Consider the following 23,019-nt stretch of genomic DNA (forward strand, 5'->3'; position numbering starts at 1 on the left):
TCACTTCCCAGACAGAGTAGAATTGATCATTGTTGGGAGTCTGTCTCTGCCCTTAGGCAGGAAGCTCCCTGGAGTCAAGGACCACATCTTCCTCTGGTGTCCCACAAAATAGGAGTGTTGGTAGAAGAAAAGTGAGCAGCTATACAGCTCAGATAGCAGACAGGAGCAAGGAGAGGAAGCTAGGGGCAAATTTCATCTTAATTTTAAAAATATCACCTTTGCCCCATTTTTTGTTTGTTCGCTTGCTTTTCAAACAGTACCATTCAATAATGGAAAAATTGACCTCACCACCAAACAGTAATCTCTCTGTTAAGGGTTTGCGGAGTGACTGCCACCCATCTGCTCTGGGTATTATGACAGGTGCCCTCCCGCCCTTCCTGGGAGGCCACAGTTGCTGGTGCTATCTGTGACCCACATGTCCAGAGGAGGGCAACCTCTGCAGATGCTCTTTGCTCTGTGAGCTTAGCCCCATATTTCCAGTCTGGGCTAAGCATTGCTAAAACAAAACAAACAAAACCCTGGGAGCTCCAAAGCCCCTGAGAGTCCCCAGGTGGGAGCATCAGTATTTTTTAAGACCTCAGAGTGATTCTACTGTGCAGTAAAGCTTGAGAACTCCACCTGATGTCAGAGGCTTTGCAGAGGACACCAGTATGAAATCAGAAGCTGGACCAGGACCCAGGCTCCCTCCTCTTGGTAACCAGCCTGTTGAAGAGGTCAGCTGGCTGCGAAGAGGCCCTGCACCCATCATCACAAGGTACAAGCAGGTCTGACTGCACTCTGGTCAGTGTAGAGAGGAGGTCTGGAGGCTCATTGGGGGAGAGGAGACCATCATGAAAACAGACCTCTTTATGGAGGCAGGTGCTAAATGTCACCACCACAGGCATCAGGGTGTGGCCCACCTGCCAGTCACTCAGGTTTCTTCTCTATGCATTGGGATCATCATACTTGCTACCAGGTCTGCCTCTTAGGGATAATTAAAATAACCCATGGCAGGCAAACACATGAATTACCTTCAAGTGATGTGCCAGAATGAGGAATTTCAGAGTTAATCATAATGAATAGTTACTGCTCTCCAGGAATCTCTTAGATTAATAGGACAGAAAGAACCTGTAAACAAACAGTAATACAATATAATAATTCCACTGAAAAAATTAGCATGTTTCATGCTCAAGTAGTGGTAGATGTGAGGGCTGGCATGTAAAGGCAGCCTGAGACACTGCAGTGCCATGCCTCACCTGGCCCTGTGTTGCCTCTGTATCCAGCATCCTGCACACTTGCAAGTGAGGAAGTTGCCCCTCAAAGGTTACGTCACTTGCTCAAGTCTCAGTTAATGAGACCGAGTCGGGTTTGGCCCCAGCTTCATCTGCTTTCCTACAACAGCACTCTGAGAGGAAGCAAATGAGTTGAGGGTTCATGGAAGGTTCCAGAAAGGAGGTTAGATTGGATGTACAAATAGGAGCCACTGGGAGGATGATCTCAGGAAGGAAGGCAGTGAGAAGAGGATGGATGTCTGTCCCGTTGACTGTGGAATCCCAGCGCCTGGTCGATGGCGGGAACTGGATGTGCTGTGAGTGATTAGATGGGAAAGACTCTGCTGAGCTTGGAACAGTGAGGACTTGTGAGAAGCGCAGGCAGTTCTGTGCAGGTGGGGCTCAGGCTTGGAGTGCTAGGCCTCAGGTGCAGCTGGGGAGGCAGGTAAGGGTCACATCATCATTGGCCTGTGTGGGCTTCAGTGTGTTGGCTTTACCCTAGAGGTGACCCACTCCATGAGGGGTTTAAAGCAGAAGGCTGACAGGGCCACATTAGCTGGCTTTATAGCTAGATCACCCTGATGTCTGGATGGACTTACGGAAAGTAAAATGGTGGACAGGTGACTAGATAAAAGATGCCTAGGATACTATGGGTCTGAACCAAGGCAGGGATAGGGGATGAACCAGGGGGAACATAAAATGGGAGTTAAAGAGGGAAGGGGCTTTGTCCATTCAGATCATGAAAGAGTTCAGGGCATGCTTCCAGACTACATGGGTGTAATCATGCATGTGACAAGAGGGTGACATATCCATGGCAGTGCTCCACTCATTTAAAAAGTTGACCTGCAATTCTACTCCTCGGTACACCTAAGAGGAACAAAAACATACTGAAACTTGTAGACAAATGTTCATCGCAGCATTATTCATAATAGACAAAAATGGAAACAACCCAAATATCTGTGTAATAGTGGGTACCTGTCATTATACATTTGTCAAAACCCACAGAGTGTACAACACCAAGAGGAATCCTAATTTAAACTATGGACTTCAGTGAGCAATAAGCTGTCAATATTGATTCATCAATTATAACAAAGTCACTGCCCTAATGCAAATATCAAGGAGAAATGTGCAGGAGGGGAGGGGCATAGAGTGTCTCTGCATTTTCTGCTCAATTTTTCGGTAAACTTGAAACTGCTCTAACAGAGTCTATTAACTAAAAAAAAAAATTCTCTGACAAGATGTAGCCATTTAATATTTTTAGAAACAATTAGCTAGGTCGAGTGGAGTCTGTGTGTAAGCAAGGATGCTGGCAAGAGAGCCCTGATACACACTGTTTAGGCCAAGCCTGCCTCTCTGTGGGAGTTGTGCTGCGTGGCGAGGGCTTTCACACGGGACACTAGGATAAGTGATGTTTCCCGCATGCATACAGACACCAGTGAGTTACCCCTGGATGTTTGTCCAAGTGGAGCTTAAAGACACCTGCACTAGATGTAGTGTGAATTTAAAAGCGCAAGTCCTGGGCCCTACCTAAAACTTGCCAAAGTGGAACTGTCTCAGGAATCTGCATTTTTAACGAGACCTCACATGTTAGCATTATGCACAGAAAGTGTGAGAATCAGCATGGTATTACTCCCAGTACGAAGCCTGGTGTGTATTTGGTTGGTGCTCAGTATAGAAGTGAATTTATGGAGAGGATTATTAAAGTGGCAGGCAATGTGAGTGACTTTCATAATCTAAAACTGCCTGTGGTTTATGCAAGTGTGGGAGTACAAAGGTGACACGTGCTTATTAATAACCACAAGAAAGCACACAAAATGATCTAAAATTTTACAATCTGGATAAATTCATTAGAGAAATCAGGGAAAACACTCAGGACTGGACAAGCTTTCCAGAAGTTTCCTAACTGGAAAGCATATGAATTATCTCCCTCTAGAATGAGACATTTAAGCTCAGTTACAGACCTGAATTTGTTCCCAGTGCTCCAAGCCATGCTAGATTTGGGGATGCTGTAATAATATGCTGGATATAAGGCTCGAAGAGTTTCTAGGATTGATCACTGTTGTGAAATACTCATAAGAGAATCATGTGGGCTTGATGACAAAGAGATCAAAGAAAAATCTAACAAAGGACTCTTAACCACAACTCATAAATTATAACTTATTTCAGGTGGGTTTGTTTGCATATTTATTCAACAAATATTTCTTGAGCACCTACTATGTCTTAGGCACTAGGGGTGCACCTGGAAATAACAAGACAAGCAAGATCTCTAGAGCTTGTACAAGGGAGACAGAAAATAACAAAATAAATTTGATACTTTTGGATAGTGATAAGTGCTCTGAAGAAAATAAAACAAAAATCATGGTAGCAAGTAGAAGTGCTATTTAGATAATGAGGTGGTCAGAGCAGGCCTCTTGGGGAGGGTTATATCTGAACTGAGATCTGAATGATACAAAGTGCCAACCCTTTCAAGAAAAGGAGCAGGAAGTGCAAAGGCCCTGGGGCATATTCTAGGAGCAGAATGAAGGTCAGTGTGACTGGAATGTGGTCAGGAAGGAAGAAAGGAGTCAGAAAGGAGTTTGAGAATTAAGGAATCAGGATTGAGTTCCAAGTGTAGTGGGAAGCTGTTAGAGATGTTAAGGGTGGGAGAGGTAACATTTGGGTTCAATTTTTGCAAGAACATTCTTCTAATTCTTCTGTTGGGTAGTAGGACCACAAGTATAATTTATTGAGCTTCATAAATAAAATATAATGTATGTAATATTGATAATGTAAATATTTTATAATTTTAAAAACTCTGTCTTCCATACAGAGAACAGTTTGTAGACAGGTAAGGGAGACACCAGGGGATAGGCAGAGGGATCAGTTAGAGAAATTATGGAGGGCTTGTAGTTGGACTATAGCAACAGAACTGGAGAGAAACATATTGCCCAGGTGTTTGGGAGGTAACATGACAGGACTGACTGATGGGCTGGATGAAGAGGGATGATGAGAAAATGAGAACCAAGGATGACTCAGATTTTTGGTTTGAGCAACGGAATGAGCTGTGAAGGTATTTACTCAGATGAGTAAGACTGAGAGGGAAAATTAGGGAACATATTTGGGGAAGAAATTAAGACTTCTGTTTTGTCCCTGTACATTTGAGATGCTTATTATTCTTCCAAAAGGCAAGGTGAAGTAGTAACCTTGATATAGAAGTCTGTTACAAAGTGTTGGCTAGAGACATAAATATGAAAGTAATTAGAATACATAGAGTAAGTGTGTAGACTTGGAATCTCTGTGTTTCACTGGTGAGTTTGGTCTGTTTAAATATATTACTATTGCTGATACATTTAGATTTATTTGTATCTTCATATTTTGAATTCTTTTTACTGTGTCTCTTCTATGCCCCCCTTTTCTCTTTTTTATTTTTTAGGGTTTATTTTATTTCCCCTTTATTTCCTTTTAGTGTCTTGAAAATCATTTATTTTATACTTTTAATGATTACCTTTACATGTTTTTTTGGTGATTTTTAAGTTGTGGTAAGATATACAAACTTAAATTAGCTGTTTTAACCATTTTAAAATGTACAGTTCAGTGGCATTAAGTTCATTCACATTGTTGTGCAACCATCACTTCTCTGTCTAGTTCCAGAAATCCTTTATCATCTGAAACAGAAATTCTGTAGCCATTACACAATACTTTCTGAATAATTTCCTTTGGTTTATCTTCCAGTTCAGTAATTATTTCTTCACCTGTACCTAATTCATTATTTAATTCATTCAAGAGGTTTTCATTTTAAAGACAATGCTTTTAATTTTTACAACTTCTATTTCAGTCTTTTAAAAATCTGTTTATCCTTTGTGTTGATGAAGGAAGATTGTTTATTTGTTTCAGTTTCAATTCCTTTATTTCTATTCTTCATTATTTAAAACACACTTATTTTGAGGTCTTTCAGTCTCCCAAAGAAAGCTTTTCTGTCATCTTTCTTGTATATTTTTCTAGTCAGTCTTTTCACTGAGGATATAGTCCATTGAATATTCTCAGGTTTACCCACATATAATTGTTACATCTTTTCTTATTTGGGCTCACTGTCTCTTAGCCTGTCCCCATACGGGTATTAAAAATAAGCCCCTAGAGTATGAAGAAAATTTACCTACCTGCCAGCAATGAGTATAAATCATGAAGTCCTAGGGAGAGCTCAGGACAAACCCAGGGACACCCCAGCATTTATAAGTCAGATACAGAAAGGGAAGAAAGCAGAGAGGCCAAGAAGGAGAGGTGAGTAGGGAGAAATGAAAACCAGGAGAGTATGCTATCACAGAAAGAAAGAGGAAAGAAAAGAGTGTTGAAAAAGAACAGTGAACAATACCAAATGCTACTAAAAAGTCAAATAAAGTGAGGACAGAGAAATCATGACTGAATATGGCAAGAGTGGGAGGGGAGAAGTGGGTGCAGTGTTGCAAACAGTTCTTTAGACCTGTAAAGGAGACAGAGATAAGGTAGAGGAGATAAAGGATTGGAATCCAGTGGAGTTTTAAAATGAAGGAGGGACTATATCCTGGAGCACATTAGAAATGGTCCTGAGGAGACAGAATAAACACAGAAGAGAAAAGAACGTATGTTTACTACAAGTGCAAGGCCCATGAGGATGTTGGAGGGATGGATTCTCTGCCCAGAGCCAGGACATGGCACCTGCCATGACAAGAGGAATGAAAGTAGGAGCAGACATCAGAGGATCGACAGACTGGAGGTGGGGAAACAGGGAGTCTAGTCAATGTCTGAGAATAAGGGTCATGATGGAGGTTGTGGAAATGTGAGGAAAGGCCAGGCAGGAAATGGTCAGTTTTAAAGCAGATCATGTTAATGACCCTCAGTGTCTCAGCATGACATTAAAATGTTTTTTGCTTCCACCAGAATCTCAGGTCTCAGAAGAGAGTTGCTGTGTTGAGTACACTGGTTTTCCTGCAGAGTGTAAGCCATGGGTGCTGCAGAACCTGGTATAGCCCAGATGTCAGCTCCTCACTAGTGCAGCCAGATGGTGTGGGCTGGCTGTACAGGCACCACGGCCAGGGCTTTCCTCTGCTGGGTGTGAAGGCCATTGGCTGTTCTTTCTCATATCCTTTTGGCCCTCTGGGGAAAGGAACACAGTGGTGTAACTTTCTGGGACCCCACACCTTTGACCATGTCCAACACCCCACTTCTGACCAAATGGGTAAGTCTGAGACATAAATGGTAAGATAATTTACTTTTCACAAACTAAAAACAAAAACTTTATTTAAAAAGATGTCACTTGAGCCTTGGCTAGTGTAGCCCTAGGCCATGTGAAGATAAAGTTATGGCCAGTGTCAAGCCTCAGTCCCTTGGAAGAAGAAAAACAAATGCAATTGTGTTCTCTGGAAGGCAAGGCTCTGAGTGCACAGTGTCTCATGTTTTCAAACTAGGAAAGTATCCACAGCTAATATTTGGATGGGCCCAGAGTGGCATCTTTCTCCCTGACGCCTGGGCTTGCCCATCAGAGATAAAGGGCCCTTGCTGTGCACCTGCCGAGAGAAAGGTGGGGCTAGCCTATTCCATGCTCTTCTTGTTTTAAGCAGAGTTTTGCAAAGGCAGCAGTTCTGGAAGAAACTGGAGCATGGCTGTCTGGCCCTGTGTTGTGTTGAAATACATACCTGCTCTAGAGACCCCCTGTCACTGGGCCTCCACTTATGTTTATTCCATTTCTCCACCCAGGACTGCTGACTCTTCCATGTACTGCCAAGGACAACACTGGCCAGTGGAAATGAAGTGTTTGCTGACCCACAAACCTGAGCCTCATGGATTTTTTCACTGGTAGAGAAGGTGGGGGAAACAAAATGAAAGCACTGGATATGGTAGCCTCCCTTAAAGTTTCGTCTGGAGCCTCTAGCCTAGGACAGTAAACACTTGTGAAGGCCACAGGACTGGGCTAAGCACTGGCAACCTCTCAGAGGGCTACTCAACAACAGTGGGGCCAGAACACATGGAAACGTGGCTGGGATCCAAGGTGTGTGCCATGGTGGAGGCACAATGGACAGAGATAGAACTGAGCTGAGTACTGGGAAATGAGAGAAGCACCAAAGTGATAACCTGGTAGGACATGAAATCACTGTGTAGACAACACCTGGGCAAGCAAGAGGGTTGGGGTGAGGGCAGTATTCTGAGTTGAGGAACTAGGACAGGCAAGTGCATACGTGGGCACTGTGTGACATGTGTGAGCATGAGTGAGCATACTTAATGATGAATTTGTGATCATACAGTGACTTGGTGATTTGATTTGCAATGTCCTGTGGGCATTTTAACACTTCCCCTCTCACACTTACCACCTTTTATTAAAATTATTTTTTAAATTGTCAATCTTCTTACTATATTGTAAACATCATGTCTATCTTGATCAACTTTAGGAATACTTAAGTGGAGAGCCAAAATGAAAAAACTTAATTTTTCATAAGAGAAACATCCAAAATTAATCTATATACATTTTTGATGTGATCCCAATCAAAATCCCAGTGCAATGCTTTTGTAATGTGATTCTAGATTGAAATGCCACCTATACAAATAAATGTAAGCATATTCAAGCCAGAATTTTAAGTGAAGAATAATATTTCCATTATATTATAAAACTGTAATAATGAAACAGATAGTGATCATGTAGGACTAGCTAGATCAACAGACTAGAGTAGGAAATTTAGAAATAAAATTCAGGATTTATGGTTATTTAGTTATTGTAATGGCTTAGACTAGCAATTTAAAACTGATGTGCCGTAAGAATTTTTAAAACATGCACTACCTGACTATTTAGTCAGGGGCACTAACCTTTTTTTCCCTTAGACCATCAAGTAAACCCTGGCTGGTGTGGTTCAGTGGACTGAGTGCTGACATGCAAACCAAAGGGTAGACGGTTCAATTCTGAGACAACGCACAGGCCTGGGTTGTAGGCCAGGTCCCCATTTGGGGGTGTGGGAGAAGCAACCACACACTGATGTTTCTCTCTCTTTCTCCCTCTCTTCTCCTCTCTCTAAAAATAAATAAGTAAAATATTTTTTTAAAAATGACAATATCCCTTGCAGGGTGGTGCAGGGTGGCTCTCTTGGTTGAAGCATCAACCTGTGCACCAAAAAGTTGAGGTTTTAATTCCCAGTCATGGGATATACCTAGGTTTTGGGTTTGATCCTTGGTTGGGGTGTGTATGGGAAGAAACAGATGGATATTTCTCTCTTTCTCTCTCTTTCCCTTCCTTTTTCTCTCTAAAATCAAAACATATCCTCAGGTAAGGATTGAAAAAAAAAAAAGACAACAGCCAATACAAATATCTGTCCAGGGTGAATGAATTAAAATTATACCTATTGTTTGTCAGATTGGCAAAAAATATATTTTTGGTGTGTCGCAGTATTTTGGTAATTAGTTTACATGTGCCATGAGATGAAAAAGGTTGAAAATCCCTGGATTAGATAGTTAATGGTGTTGGAATAAGTGACTTGCCATTTGGAAGACAGTTCTCAGCACGCACAGTGAATCCATCTGTGAGTTCATCCATGAGCCCAGTTGTCTTCCACAGCCAGTGGACATCGGTGTGCAAGAGGGAGTGATAGATGTCTTCTAGGTATGGCCCACCATCTGCCCATTTAGTGTGCCCCAAAATCTGTGTCTTGTCAAGGAAGTCCTTGTCTACCTGGGAGTTGTGTTATCCAAGTCTCTTTTTTGAGCTCAGGGGGTCTAGTTGATAAATGTCCTTCCTCCAATAGCTGAATTTACATTTAGCGACAGGCTGGTCCTTCTCCCAGGTGAAAAAAACTGTCAACCGAGAACCAGTTGCAAGTGCAAAGTAACTTACAATGAACCCACTGGTGGGATTTTTGACAGACTTCGAAATGAAGGATTGCAAACAATTTTATTCAGTACATTCAACAATACAAGTTTAAACAAATTCCATTATGATTGTTGAGTGCCTAGCAAGGAGAAGGAGAAAGAAGCTGATGAAAAAGTTCTGGAGATGGAGGGTGGTGATGGTTGCACAATGACTTGAATGTACTTAGTACCACTGAACTATTCCCTTAAAATGGTAAGCTTTATGTTATGTAACTTTTACCACATTGAAAAACAGAAAGGAGCCAGGAGGAGAGAAAATGCAGGAGGCAAGTGCAGATTGTGGGGAGGGGCCCACTCCTCTCTGCCAGGACTCCCCTACCCCCTGTGACTCCCTGGGTTGTTCACAGCTCCTGGTCCCCAGTCACAGTGTCCCTGATGCTGGGCTGGCCCAGGATATGGCACTTTTAGGTCTGTTTATGTGCCTAGAACTCAGCTTAGTCAACACTGTTTGTTTTCTTTTCTCTCTTCTAGGCTGCTACCTCCAAGGACTTGTCTGGGTCTCTGGAAGACATTCTTAGACATGGGACATATTATCTGACAAAGAGACTTGTGTCTCAGTGTTTGCATTACGGCATTAGTTATCACATCTACACTCATTGGATTAGTGGCCATGTAGAGGTGGTGGCAGGTGTCCTCAGACACCTAAGCAATCATTGGACTAACCTCATGGAGCCACCAGGTGTCCTTTGTGCTCTCTCCCCACCGCTGACCTTGAATAGCATAGGCTGTTGCCTCTCCTGTCCCTACTCCCTGGGCACCTCTGACCTGTCCCTGCTCCCTGGCCTAGCTTAGACCCCTGTGTTCTGCTGCACATCACAGTATACATCACAGGCATGAGACTGCCTGAGTCATGACTCTCCCCCTAACTGTGAAGCTCTGTGAGAGCAGAGACCAAGTTGTGCTGTCTGCAGTATCCTCCTCCCACCAATGCCCCACACAGAGAGGCCTCAGGTTCTTGGTCAAAGAGTAGTGAAGACTGAGCCTATCCATTGTCCTTAAGTAATATGCCCAGGTCACAGGTCAGTAGTGATGGACACACACCTGCTGCACACTCATGTACCCTGGAAAACAGTATGACTGTTCTGAGCTCTTTCTGTTGAATCTTTGTCAAAAGTTCTGTTATTGCCTGTGATGGATTCAGAACATGGAATCACCGAGTCAAGGGTAGGAGGCTGTTATAGCGCTAGATGCACATATCACATTGCTTTCTAGAGAATCCCCACCTAATCCCCACCACTGATCTGTGGAAGCCCGTGCTCACAGCACCCCAGCAGGGGTGTCGCTCATTATAGCCTTTCTTAAACAAAGATGATTGTGTCTATTTGTCTACTGGGCTCCATTTCTTTCAGTTACAAGATCAGCTTTTACTGAGAACCCTCTCAGTGCAAAGCAGAGTCAAGACTTAAGGATTCTGAGCCCCAGTTGCTTTGTCTTCAAAAAGGGTTAAGAGACTAGGACACCTGCAGCTACAAGCTCAGTCACTCGGCAGGTGGGAGTTATGGAAACCCACAGAACTTCCATGAAGGAGGGTCTTCACATCCACCTATTCCAAGCACTCTCTTTGCAGATGAGGAAACACTATAGAGAGATGGAGTGGCCATGAGCCAGGGCAGCAGCTTCTTTCCATCCATCCTCACAGAACTTGGCCTTGCCCACAGACCCAGAGTGGCCGGGAATTCAGACGGGTCTGGGGTCACATGCTCACCCCTCACACTCTTGCGGATACAACTCCCAGGACAGCTGGCCCTGGCCCCTTTGGCAAGACAGATGAGTTCACACCAGAAGAGCAGCCTGACTCTTCAGAACTATCGCTTTGTTGCTCAGGGAGTCGCGCCACCTCAGGGCTCATCCTATTTTCCTGCTCCCTGTTACAAAATACCCTTGTTTCCTCTGATGGCAGTTCAGTGGAGTGGTTAGGCAATTGAAGAAGTTTCTTGCAGCACTCCTGGCCTACATGATTCACTTCCTGTTTAGCATACTGGTTTACATTTAGGGGAAATCACTTATTTTAAATGATTTCCTCTTTGCCAGCTTTCCCTCTGTCCTTCCACCTAGTTTCTTGGCCAGCTCCAAGCTCTGGAAGCTTCTATGATCACTACGGATCGAGCTGCTAAACAACAACACACAATCGTGCTTGCTCCAAGCGTTTGTAACTTGGGGACATTTTGGTTAGTGACATTTAAAAGTTATTATTGTATGATATGATTTTCTTTTTTTAATGAAAGAAGAAACAAACACTGGCTGCCTGTGCTGCACAGGCATTGTAACAGGTACTTCATATAATTCTGTCCTTTCTTTCTCGCGACGGTCCTCATTGTTCCCATTTACTCAGGAAACCAAGTCATGTAGCTAATAAATAGTAAAACTGAGACTGAAATACAGCTCCCACTCCAGGCTTGTGATTTTCCTGCCATGTGATATTGAGGGTTCCAAGAATGTTATCTGAGAGTCTGCACATTCCAAAGCATGGTACTGCTCCAAGTGACAAATCCCACCCAGGACCATAGCGTCAGTTTGACATTGAGAGCAGCTAATAAGTATTTACCAGCATCGTTAGCAGATGGTCCTCTAAGTTGTGGCATACAGGAACAGAGAATAGAGAGCATGAGGAAGCTGTGGCTTTGATTCACTAAAGCCCCTGAGCAGAAACAAATGTTGATGGGCTGAGAGGCATAATCATAGCCTTTCATGAGGCAACAGCTAGCCTGTCCCCAAGGCCAGGATGAGGGGTCCACGGTGAAGTGCTAAGGTGGGCTTGTGTCCTGGATTAGCTAGAACTTGCTTCACTAGGAAGGAAAGCATGAGCAAGTGACATGAGTCAAGGCAGATAATTCTACCTTTTATGCCCCAAATCCCCTCTCCATAAATTGGGAGAGATAATACTGTCTTGAGTATACACTGCCTTCCCTTCTAGGGATTCTGGGAGAACTTGCAGAGAACTCTCTTAATCGTGAACCTGGTTGTGTCCCAACATAGTTCTTTAATTATTTCTTGCAGCCCAGAACCTTAGGAAAAGAAGCTTTTAACATAAAATGCAGAAATTATAAACAGCTATCTGAGTTCATTCTAAAATTCAGTTTCTGCCAAATCCTTGTTTGTTATAGATTCATAAAACTATAAGGTCCTGGAGATGACTCAGTCCAGTGATGGCAGATGTCGGTGTTCATGCTTGCTCCTGCGTCCAGTCCCAAGGGGGGTCCCCATCGTCCTAGCTGGCCATTCCTCCCTCAGCTTGACTAGAGCCTTAGAATCCTTAACCAGTGCCTCCACTAGCTTCCACCCCACAGACTGCAAGTGAAATTGGAATGCAAACCTTTTTGCCATCCTGATCTCGTCCACCCCTCATCACTTACAGAAGAAGAGCCGGAGCCTAGACTCTGAGAAAAAAACCTGGATGAAACCAAGGCCTCACCGCTACTAAGTGGCAGAGCCAGGAATGGACCCAGGCCTTTGAAATCCAGCCCCACATCCATATCCTTTTGATTTCTTTAAGGCTAATGAGACCCAGCTCTACTGAATAGCTAAGTTACTCAATAATGACTGATCCCTGTTGGTTCAGCTAGAGGTGAATTTCATAAACCATAGGCTTTTTTTTTACTCAGCATGGGCTGTATCAAAATTCAGATAGATAGATAGATAGATAATTTATGGCATTGCTTATCCCAGGGACTTTAGAAATATCTCTCAAAAAGAAGTTTACAAAGTTAATATAATTAGTGGCTACTCTCCACTGCCAGTCATCCTGGGTTTTCTGTTTCTTAAGTACTATAAGAATCTCTATAGAGCCCTGACCAGCATGGCTCAGAGAGTTGAGTGTTGTCCTGAAAACCTGAAAAGCCGCCAGTTCAATTTCTGATCAGGGCACATGCCTGGATTGCAGGCCAGGTCCCCGGTTGGTGACGTGTGAGAGGCAACTGACCGATGTTTCTCACATCGATATTTCACTCTCTCTTTTTCTCTCCTCCCTTCCCCTTTCTCTAAAATAAATAAATAAATTTTTTTTAAAAAATAAATCTCTATATAGAACAAAGCTATATTTAGTTTCAATGGGAAAACTCCTATGGTGGGAAATTGAACACATTGCTCCAAGTCTTATATCAATGTCTAGGAGAAAAAAAAGATCTAATTGTCACATCTCGTGGTTACATTTAAATTATCAACCAGAAACAAAATATCAGTTGAGGGTCAGGTATATTTTCTTCCCCTGGTTATATCATAGGGAGAAGCATTGAAGCAGGTAACAGGACACCTGAGTTCTAGTTGTGTTTCTCCCTCAGGCAGCTTGTGACACCAGGTGAATCACTTTAAGATTGCTGAGTCTCAAAAACTGGAACAACTATAATTGAACAACAACAACAGAAAAGATCGCTGAGCCTCTCTCCTCTTTCATGAAGTGACTCCCTTGCCCTGCCTGCATAGCAATGTTGTTATTAAGATTAGTAATAATAATAAAAGCTCCCACTGGTATTGTGACTTACCCTTTGAAACACTCTTTCACAACAACCCGCAGAGGTGGGTAGGGCAGTTATAATTACCACCAATTAAAGGTGAGAAACCCAAGTCTCAGAGAAGTGAAGTAACTCACACAAGGCTGCCCGGCTAGAAAGTGGTGGCTGTGGGAGTGAGTACTCTACTCTCTGTGGGACATGCTCCCCCTGGGCTTTTCTGGGGCACCCCGCAATGTCCTGGATGTACAGAGGTAGCTGATTCCCTAGGCAGCTCTCAAGACCTTGGAAATGTCAGGTGACTCTTGTCAGGTTTTCTGGGTGCAGTGGTTCGGAGCGGCTGTTTTCAGTGAGCAGCTTCCCTGATGTGTTTTCTGCAGTCGACTCCACCTCTCTGCCACGCTGTCCTTAGCTGTTTCCTGTAAAAGCTATAACACACACACACGAGGCAATTAATTACAAAAATAAATTTCAATGAAATGGTCCTCCATCAAAATCCTGAGACTTGTAAACAATAGCCTCTTTAGGAATTTTGTAGGTCATGTCTTACAGATAGATTCTTGCAGCACAATGCCCAGGAAAAGACCAGAAGAAACAGAAAACGCATACCACGTTGATTAGCAGACTCTGTGCCAGGCTGGTTCTGAGGGGCAGGCAGTTGTGTTAGCTGTGGCAAATGGTAGCAGGGACCACCACAGTCATCCCCAGACTCTTCAGGAGTCTGTGCCATGTCTCCTGTGCAGACACTCCCACATCCCACATGTGTGCTTATAAATGTCACTGTGGGGTCACCCCCACCCCCATGGGCTAGAGGGATGGGCCACCAACACCCCCAGCACGTGGTGAGTTCTCCACTTCTGTTGGCTCGAAAGAAGCGACTATAGACTTTAAAAACATAGACGGTGAAAAGATAACCATCCATTTTTGCCTCAAATGTTTTTAAACTCACTATTGATTAAATAATATGGATAAAATAAATATTGGTGAAATGCTGGATTGGGTGAGAAGATACCCATCCACACTTTCCCTGCATTTCTCTTAGGGACATACCTGACCTGAGTGTATCGGAACCCACGTTATTGCATAGTTCTACTGAGTCCCCAGTGTGTTATTGGAAATGTGGATCCAATATCTTTCATGGTTTCCAGTATTTTGTTGTCATTTATGTAAAATGAGGCCTAAGTGTTCAGTGTTTCTGCTTGGGAAGCTGTCAGTGCCATTTACTTTTTCTTAGAACGGTGTTGAGAAAGGAAGACTCATAATAACAATCTTCACCATTACTACATGAACATTTATATAATCTTCATTGTAAAATATGGAGAGGTAAAAGAAATAATGACATTGTTTAATAAAATGCTCTGAGGTAGTGGTAGGTTTTTGTTTCTTTGTTTTTAGCATTTTTGTTTTAAAATAAAATAAAAAATAAAATAAATCAGACATCTCTAGTTCAATGTAATTATGTTTTTGTTTTTGTTTTTTCTTTAGAAAAAAGGGGGAAGTGGGGTGGAGGGAAGAGGAAACTCCCGGATCAACTCCAGGGCCTGTAGGATAAGGGAAGCAGGGGAAAGGTGACTCCTGGTCCACCTTGCGGGACCCATCGGAGCAAGGAGAAAGGGGAGAGGAGGAAGGGGAAAGGGGAAAGGCGGGGGGAGTGGAGACTCCCAGTCACCAACATGGGCCCGGGCCCGTAGGAATTGCCTCAGTGTAATTACGTTTAGATGGGGGCTAGAGGAGACTTCATACCTAATAGTAAGCACAGCATCTGACTCAGGCAGTACTTATTTCTAGCAAGGTTCCTCCTTTTCACCACACATTTATAATTAACCCTCCTTTTTAAAAAATGATGGAGAGAGATCATTTCAGGAAGCATGTTAAGATGGCCTGGGAAAAGGGTAGTGCACAGGAGGACAAGTTTCCCCTTAAAGAGGATCTCAGGTGCAAGGTGGGAGGATGAGTAAGACACAGGACAGGCCCTCAGCTTTGTCTCAGTAAGAAAGCTCAGAGGTGGGCAGCGTTCCTGGGGTCTCCCACCCCACTGGGCAGTTCTGTGTTCAGCCCTGATGTGGTGTCTAGAGGACCTGTTCCAAGAGGAGGGAACTGAACCAAATCCTTAGTCATGCTGTTAAAAGAATGTGAGAACTTCCTGGGGCTGGCCATTAAGAAAGAGTAATGCATTTTTGTTTAAAATCCTCCTGACTTTCTCAATCAAGACAGCTGTCCTGGCACTAGGAGGGGCCTGGCAGGAGACAGGATGGTCTAAGCTGACACCAGAGATGTCTGGGGTCCAAGGTCAGCTCAAGAGCATAGCAGGGCTTTGGCCCCCTCAAGTTGGTACAATTAGAGCAGACATGAGACAGCTGGGAGAAGAAGGGCATTACAGCCAGCAGGGACTGGTGATGTTGTCCCCATCGTGTCACTTATGTAGAGTCAAGCCTGCATCCCCTTGGAGTAGATAAAAAGCAGAAACATTCACAGCAGTGGTTCTCATCTCTGCCTAAAATCAGAGGGGCACTGTTTAGAAATTCAGGCTTCTGATGCCACCCCCAGAATCACAGGCACCCCAGGGAATTCTGCTGCAGATGTTATGGAAACCTCATTCTGGTAAGCGGGAAAACTCTTGGGACCAGCACCTGGATATATCCCCAAACTCACCTGAGAGTGGCATTGACTTTGACACCAACACCTCGAAGGTAAAGTCTCTTGCCCTTTTAGAAAGTTGCAAAAAGCAACTTTCAGGGGTGGGGGGCGGAGCATCTTAAACACTCGTATGGAAGAGGAAGTAATATAGGACCTACATTGCTTTCTATTTTTTTAAAAAATTGGAAACTAGTTTTGTTTTGCTTTGGGGTGAAATGAAGAGCAGTAATTGGACCTTTTGTTTTCTTGGTCTTGATGGTCCATTTTTGTAAGAAAGTGAATACCAAGCAAAATACAAATGAATGTAGAAAATTCTGCCTAATTCAGCAGTATCTGTGAAAGTAAATACAACTCTAGACAGAGGAAAGTCCCCAGGGACACACACCAGGCCTGCTTTGCATGATGGGGCCAACCTGCCCCAACCTCAGACACTTCAGGTGAAACAGGTCCCACTTCACAGAATTCAGCAGGAGTCAGCCGTTATTTTGCCCAACCTCTGCTTTCACATTTTTTTCTAAAAACAGATTTTTTGAGATACAATTTACATACCAAATAATTCACCTATTTAAAGTGTACAATTCAGTGGTTTTTGGAATATTATGCTATTAACTATTAAAATCGTGGTAAATGTATATTTAACATAAAATTTGCTATTTTAACTAGTTTTATATGTACAATTCAGTGAGTTGCACTAAGTACATCATAATGTTGTACAACCATCCCATTTTCTATTTCTAAAACATTTTCATCACCCCAAACAGAGTCTCAATGACCATAAGCCCTATCTCCCCATTCTCCCCTCTCCCGCAGCACCTGTCAGCCCCCATTCTACTTTCTGTCTATGAATTCACCTATTCTAGGTAACTCATAAGTGGACTCATGCAATATCTGTCTTTTTTTGTCTGGATGATTTCACTTGGCATATTTTTCAAAGCTCATTTCTATTATAGCATGTGTCTGAACTTCTTTATTATGGTTGAATAATACTCCATTGTATGTCTATACCATAGTTTGTTCATTGATTCACCTGTAAATTTACACTTTGGTTGCTTCCACATGTTGGTTATAGCAAATAGTGTGCCAGAAACATTTATGTGCAAGTATGTGTTAGATACTCGAGTCCCTGCTTTCAGTCCTTTTAGGTGTATATCCCTAGGAGTGGAATTGCTGGAGATGTGGTAATTCTGTGTTTAACTTATTTGAGGAGCTCTCACTGTTTTCCACAGTAGCTGCACCATTATACATACACACCAGCAATGCACAGGGGCTTCAATTTCTCCACCTCCTCGGCAACGCTTATAACCATTTTAATGGGTGTGAAGTGATATTTCTTTGTGGTTGTGATTTCCATTTCCCTAATGACTAGTGATGCTGAGCATGCTTTCATGTGCTCACTGAGCATTTGTATGTCTTCTTTGGACAAATATTTATTCAAGCCCTTTGCCAGTTTTTTAATTGGTTTGTATTTTGGTTGAGTCATAGAAGTTCTTCATAGATTCTGTTTATTAAGTCCTTATTAGATAGGTGATTTCCAAATAGTGTCTCCCATCCACAAAGTAGTGTTTTCACTTTCTTGATAATGTCCTTTGATGCATTTAATTTTTTTCACATGTCAGTTAGTAGCTCAGTAACTTATCAGTACTGGTCACTGTAGTGAGTACAAAATAAAATCACTGAAATTTTGCTCTAAAATCACTAACAAATTTTACAAACTCTTCAATGAATGAGAAGTCTTGGAAGAACTGTTTACATTTTTTATTTGTTTGCTGCTTTGGGGAGGGAGTTCCCACATTAGGATACAAAGGGCTTTTCCTGCTAGCCCCAAATCCACTTCTCAACTTTTACTCTACTGGATGCCAAGCCAGTCTTATGGAGCCTCATGATAAATGGAGACACTTTTTGTAATGTTTTAAAATGATAATTTAAATGAAGAAAATGAATTTTACCTTGCCTTTCTCTTGTATTGTTTTTTCCTGCTCTTTGTACTAGGCTCTCCCTCCTACCTTGCTGGTGGCTTTTGTTTTTAGGTTTAATCATTAATATTAAATCTAGTATTTTTCTTTTTTCCTCTTTTTCTCTTTTTCTTCCTCCACTGGAAGTGTCCACTAAAAGTAATAAAGGTTATACTGCTTAAGAAGATGTATTTGTAGCAGGAGAACTCAGAAGAAAAATCATTTTCAGGTGACTTATGGCATTTGGTAGCAAAAGAAGTTTGTGAACCACACTGATTGTTTTAATTCACACTGGGGAAAACTCAAGTGAATATAATCAGATGGATCATATTATAATAATGTGCTATACTTACTCTGGGGAACATCTTTTATTTCATATCCTAAACTCAGTCTTAGGGATTTTCATAACATATAAAAGAAAATGGCCAACATCCATATGTTGTAACCTCAGAAAACAAATCTCATTGAATGATCTGCCTTGCAGGGGTCACAGAGGCAACTGGGAGTCAGAACACTTCACCTTGTAATCATGCCCTGCCCCTGCTCAGTGTAGTGGATGAGACCATAAGCAGGCCTTCAACAGGTGAGAACGGAATCCTATTTTTCTAGCGTCTAAGGGACTTCGTTCTGAACTCAGCAGCAGCCTCCTGGAAGGGTGAAAGGGGAGTGGGTGGGAGCTAATGTTGGGGTGATGACAGCTATTTAGGACCTTCTACGTCTTGAGGCTGGTATGAAGGTATGCTGTTCAGCAGGCACTGCAACATCCCCACTTCATTTCTCTAATTAACATGCATAATGAACACAGAATCACCGCTCAGACCTTGGCCCACTGGCTCCTGATTTGTGGGGTGGATTGCAACAGACAAAGCAGAGTTGGAAGGAATATGTGACTTCATAAAGAGAAGCAAACCTGGCTTTCTGAGCCTGACAATCTTCCAATCACTTCATGCTAGCATCATCTTCTCTTTTCAACCCTTTCTGACTAAGATCTACAGTAAGAAATATTTTATATTGTGACCCACTACACATATACATACAAGTACCTAAAACAAAAAGTACAAAACAATATCATGCATTCTATTTCAACTCTATTTTATTCTAGTTATGTAGAAAACTCTGGTTGTGACCCAAAAAATTGATTTCAAAGCCTATTACTGGGCTGCATGTTGTTTGGAAATCATGAGGCTTCTCTCACCAGGGTGCCCTCTCCCTGCTTAATCATTCCATTTCCATTTGGGTCACCTTTGGAAAGTCATCTGCCTTTCTAGGTTTCTGCATCATTTCAGATGAATGGAGTCCATCCACACATATCCAACAAGAGTTTCCCAGCAGGGCAGGTGCAGGTGCGATACAGAGACTTCGCCCAGGACCTGCCCTCAGTAGGGAGTTGTGCCTGACCTGGGAGGTTTGGCTGGTGCTGGCCTTCTTATTCTGGGGCTTTAATAAGTTTTCAATATACTTCATTTTTTTTAGAGCAGTTTTAGGTTCACAGTAAAATTAAACAGAAGATACAACGATTTCTCATATACCTCCTGCCTCCACCCATAATAGCCCGCCCAATTTTCAATGTCCCCTCCCAGAGTGATGAATTGGTTACAACTGATGAACCTACATTGACACATCACATCGGTATCATCCAAAGTCCATAATTTACATTAGGGTGCACTCTTGGTGCTGCACATTCTATGTGTTTGGACAAATATATAATTAACATGTATGTATCTACTATTATAGTATCACATAGAGAAGTTTTATGGCCCTAAAACCCTGTGTGGGGGATCCAAGATGGCAGAGGAGTAAGTGGAAGTTACACTAACCTCCTCCCAGGAACAATCTGGAATTACCACTTAATTGTGGAGAAGTCATCTGGAATAACCACCTGAACACTAGCTGGAGAGAAGCCTTATAACTACAGACAGACAGAAGAAACTGCTTCATCACAGTGGGACTGCTGGGTGTGAGGAGGAGATATGAGAAGGCTGGCTGGGCTCCCACAGGTGGCAGCTGAAGGTACAGAGAAATATTTCAGCAGCTGGAGGGTTCCCCTGAGAAGTGTGGGGTCTAAACCCCAAGCTGAGCTCCCCAGCCTACAGCATCAGAGCCAAGAGTAAACTAGATAGCATCAGCTGTGAAAAGCAAAAAGTGGCAGGGGGGTTTTGCTGGCCTGAGAGAGACAGCTGGAGTCACAGAGAGATTCTTAAAGGGACAATGCACAAATTTTCATTGGCACCCACTTACCCTAGGCTCCGGCAGAGCGAGGGCAGAGTGGACTAGAGATGCTTGAGGAGAGTTTGGGTGGTGGCTTTGGGGAGAGAACTGAGGGAGCAGCCAATGTGACCCCCGTATTGACCCTTTCCCTATACTGCAGGAGACATCTTGCTCAGGCAGACCAGTACTCCCCTCCAAGTGGCATCAGCCTGAGGGGAAGCAATAGCCACACCACAGGAATTACTATGTTCAACCCCCTGAAGTGCTTAAGCCTGACTGATGATTACAGTTTGACTAGATTAACAACTGAAAGAGACAACCACAAACTGTGGATCTCTGGCAGTCTCAAACAGGCTGCCTAGGGCCAGACTCGGACACCACATGACATCACCAGGGGCAGATCCAGAAAGATAAAACAGTGGTAAGCACTAGATTCTACTGAGGTGAATTCCATCACGGTCTTCATCAACAAATTGTGTTAGGAGAACTGGACAGAGACATGCAAAAAAATGAAAGTAGACCATCAACTTACACCACACACCAGAATAAACTCAAGGTGGATAAAAGACTTAAATATAAGCCATTACAACATAAAAGTCCTAGAGAAAAACATAGACAGTAAAATTTCAGATACCTCATGCAGCAATATTTTCACTGATATATCTCCTAGAGTAAGGGCAATGAAGGAAAGAATAAACTAATGGGATTACATCAAACTAAAAAGTTTCTGCTCAGCTAAAAGAAAAATCATCAAAATGAAAAGGGAACCAGCCATATGGGAAAATATATTTACCAATGATACCTTGGACAATGAGTTTGGTCTCCAAAATATATAAAGAACTTATATAACTCAACACCGGGAAGATAAACAATCCAATTTAAAAACGGGCCAAGAATCTGAACAGACACTTCTCCAAGGAGGATATATAGAGGCCTATGTTGAAGAGGCTATTTTTACTCCATTTTATGCTCCTGTACCCTTTTTCAAATATTAATTGACCATAAACACATGGCTTTGTTTCTAGGCTCTCTATTCTGTTCCATTCTATATGTCTATCTGTTCTTATGCCCATGGGCATATAAAAGAACACTTAACATCACTAGCCATGAGAGAGATGTAAATTAAAACCAAAATGAGATATCACCTCACACTGGTCAGAATGGCCATCATTAACAAATCAACAAACAAGTGCTGGTGAGGATGTGGAGAAAAGGGAACCCTAGTGCACTGTTGATGGGAATGCAGACTGGTGCAGCCACTATGGAAAACAGTATGGAATTTCCTCAAAAAACTAAAAATGAACTGCCTTTTGACCCAGAGATTCCACTGCTAGGATTATACCCAAAGAATTCTGAAACACCAATTCAAAAGAACCTATGTACCCCTATGTTCATAGCAGCACTATTTACAATAGCTAAGTGCTGGAAACAGCCTAAGTGCCCATCAGTGGATGAGTGGATCAAAAAACTGGTACATTTACACAGTGGAGTACTATGTAGCAGAAAGAAAGATCTCCTACCTTTTGTGACAGCATGAATAGAACTGGAGAGTATTATGCTTGGTGAAATAAGCCAGGTGGCAAAAGACTAATACCATATGATCTCACCTAGTACACGAACCTAATGAACAAAACAAATGAGCAAAATAGAACCAGAGGCATGGAAACAAGGAACAGATTGACAGTGACAAGAGGGGTAGGGGAAGGGATAGAAGAGGGGAAAGAAGGGGAAAGGTCTAGTCAAGGAACAAGTATAAAGGACCCAGGGACATGGACAGCAGGGTTGGGATTGACATGGGATTGGGGGTGGGGCAGTGGAGAGCGTTGGGGAAATAGCGGGACAACTGCAATAGAATAATAATAATAAAATATATTTAAATTTAAAAAACCAGTGTTTCTACCTACTCATCTCTCCCTGCCCTAACCCCTGACAACCACTGATATTTATACTGTTTCTATACATTTGTGTTTTGCTGGATATGATATGGTTGGAATCATACAGCATAGCCTTTTCAGATAGGCTTGTAGCTTATTTCTTTTTACTGCTGAATAATATTGCATTGTCAGAGAAGGAAAACTCTGATTCCAAAAAACCTCCGCTGCCTTGCGGCATACCTCTTCAGGGGAAAGGCTAGGGGAGTAAACCCTGACAGAAAATCCAGAGCCGGAGTCCCTAAGGCGGTTTGACGTTGTAGTCAACACCGGCAACTCCTGCGGCGCACCTGAAGCCAAGCTGTATTGACTCCGTCTTTCCCTTGGATCCTTCAGCTGCGAAGAGAGGGGGGGTCTGCTGCATGGGCAACAGCAGACCCTCCATATCACCCTGCCCAGGCTCTGTAGCTTCAGCTTCACTGGAGAGGACACTCCAGCGTCATTGCAAGATGTCGATTCAACACGGGAGGAGACAGATACCGTGTCACTCCCGAGTCGGACTGCACAGCCATTCTCGGCGGTGCAGATAGACTCTTAAGAAGCTACACCATCGTCTCTCGAGACGGACGGCTGCCGACGACGAGGAATATTGCATTGTAGGTTGTGTAAGAAACAAGGAAATAGCGACTCCCAAACCAGTAGAAAATCATTAATAACAAAGGTCAAATGTAATTAGAGGGTCTCAAGGGCAAATGTAGTTAGAGGATCTCTGAGAAGGAAGTTGACAGCATTA

The 23,019-nt window shown here is 42.8% G+C and overlaps 1 long non-coding RNA gene across 1 annotated transcript; it reads left to right on the top strand.

Annotated features, from left to right (window-relative positions):
* Positions 1-508: 508 nt before the first annotated feature.
* On the top strand, positions 509-11,093 carry LOC150012332 (uncharacterized). The gene is made up of 4 exons (XR_016510739.1): positions 509-754; positions 6,144-6,441; positions 6,960-7,067; positions 9,585-11,093. It is a non-coding gene; the product is annotated as an uncharacterized LOC150012332 (long non-coding RNA).
* The last annotated feature ends 11,926 nt before the right edge of the window (positions 11,094-23,019 follow it).

Source organism: Furipterus horrens, unplaced genomic scaffold (genome assembly GCF_987537825.1).
Source record: "Furipterus horrens unplaced genomic scaffold, mFurHor1.1.pri manual_scaffold_4, whole genome shotgun sequence".
Lineage (NCBI taxonomy): Eukaryota > Metazoa > Chordata > Mammalia > Chiroptera > Furipteridae > Furipterus > Furipterus horrens.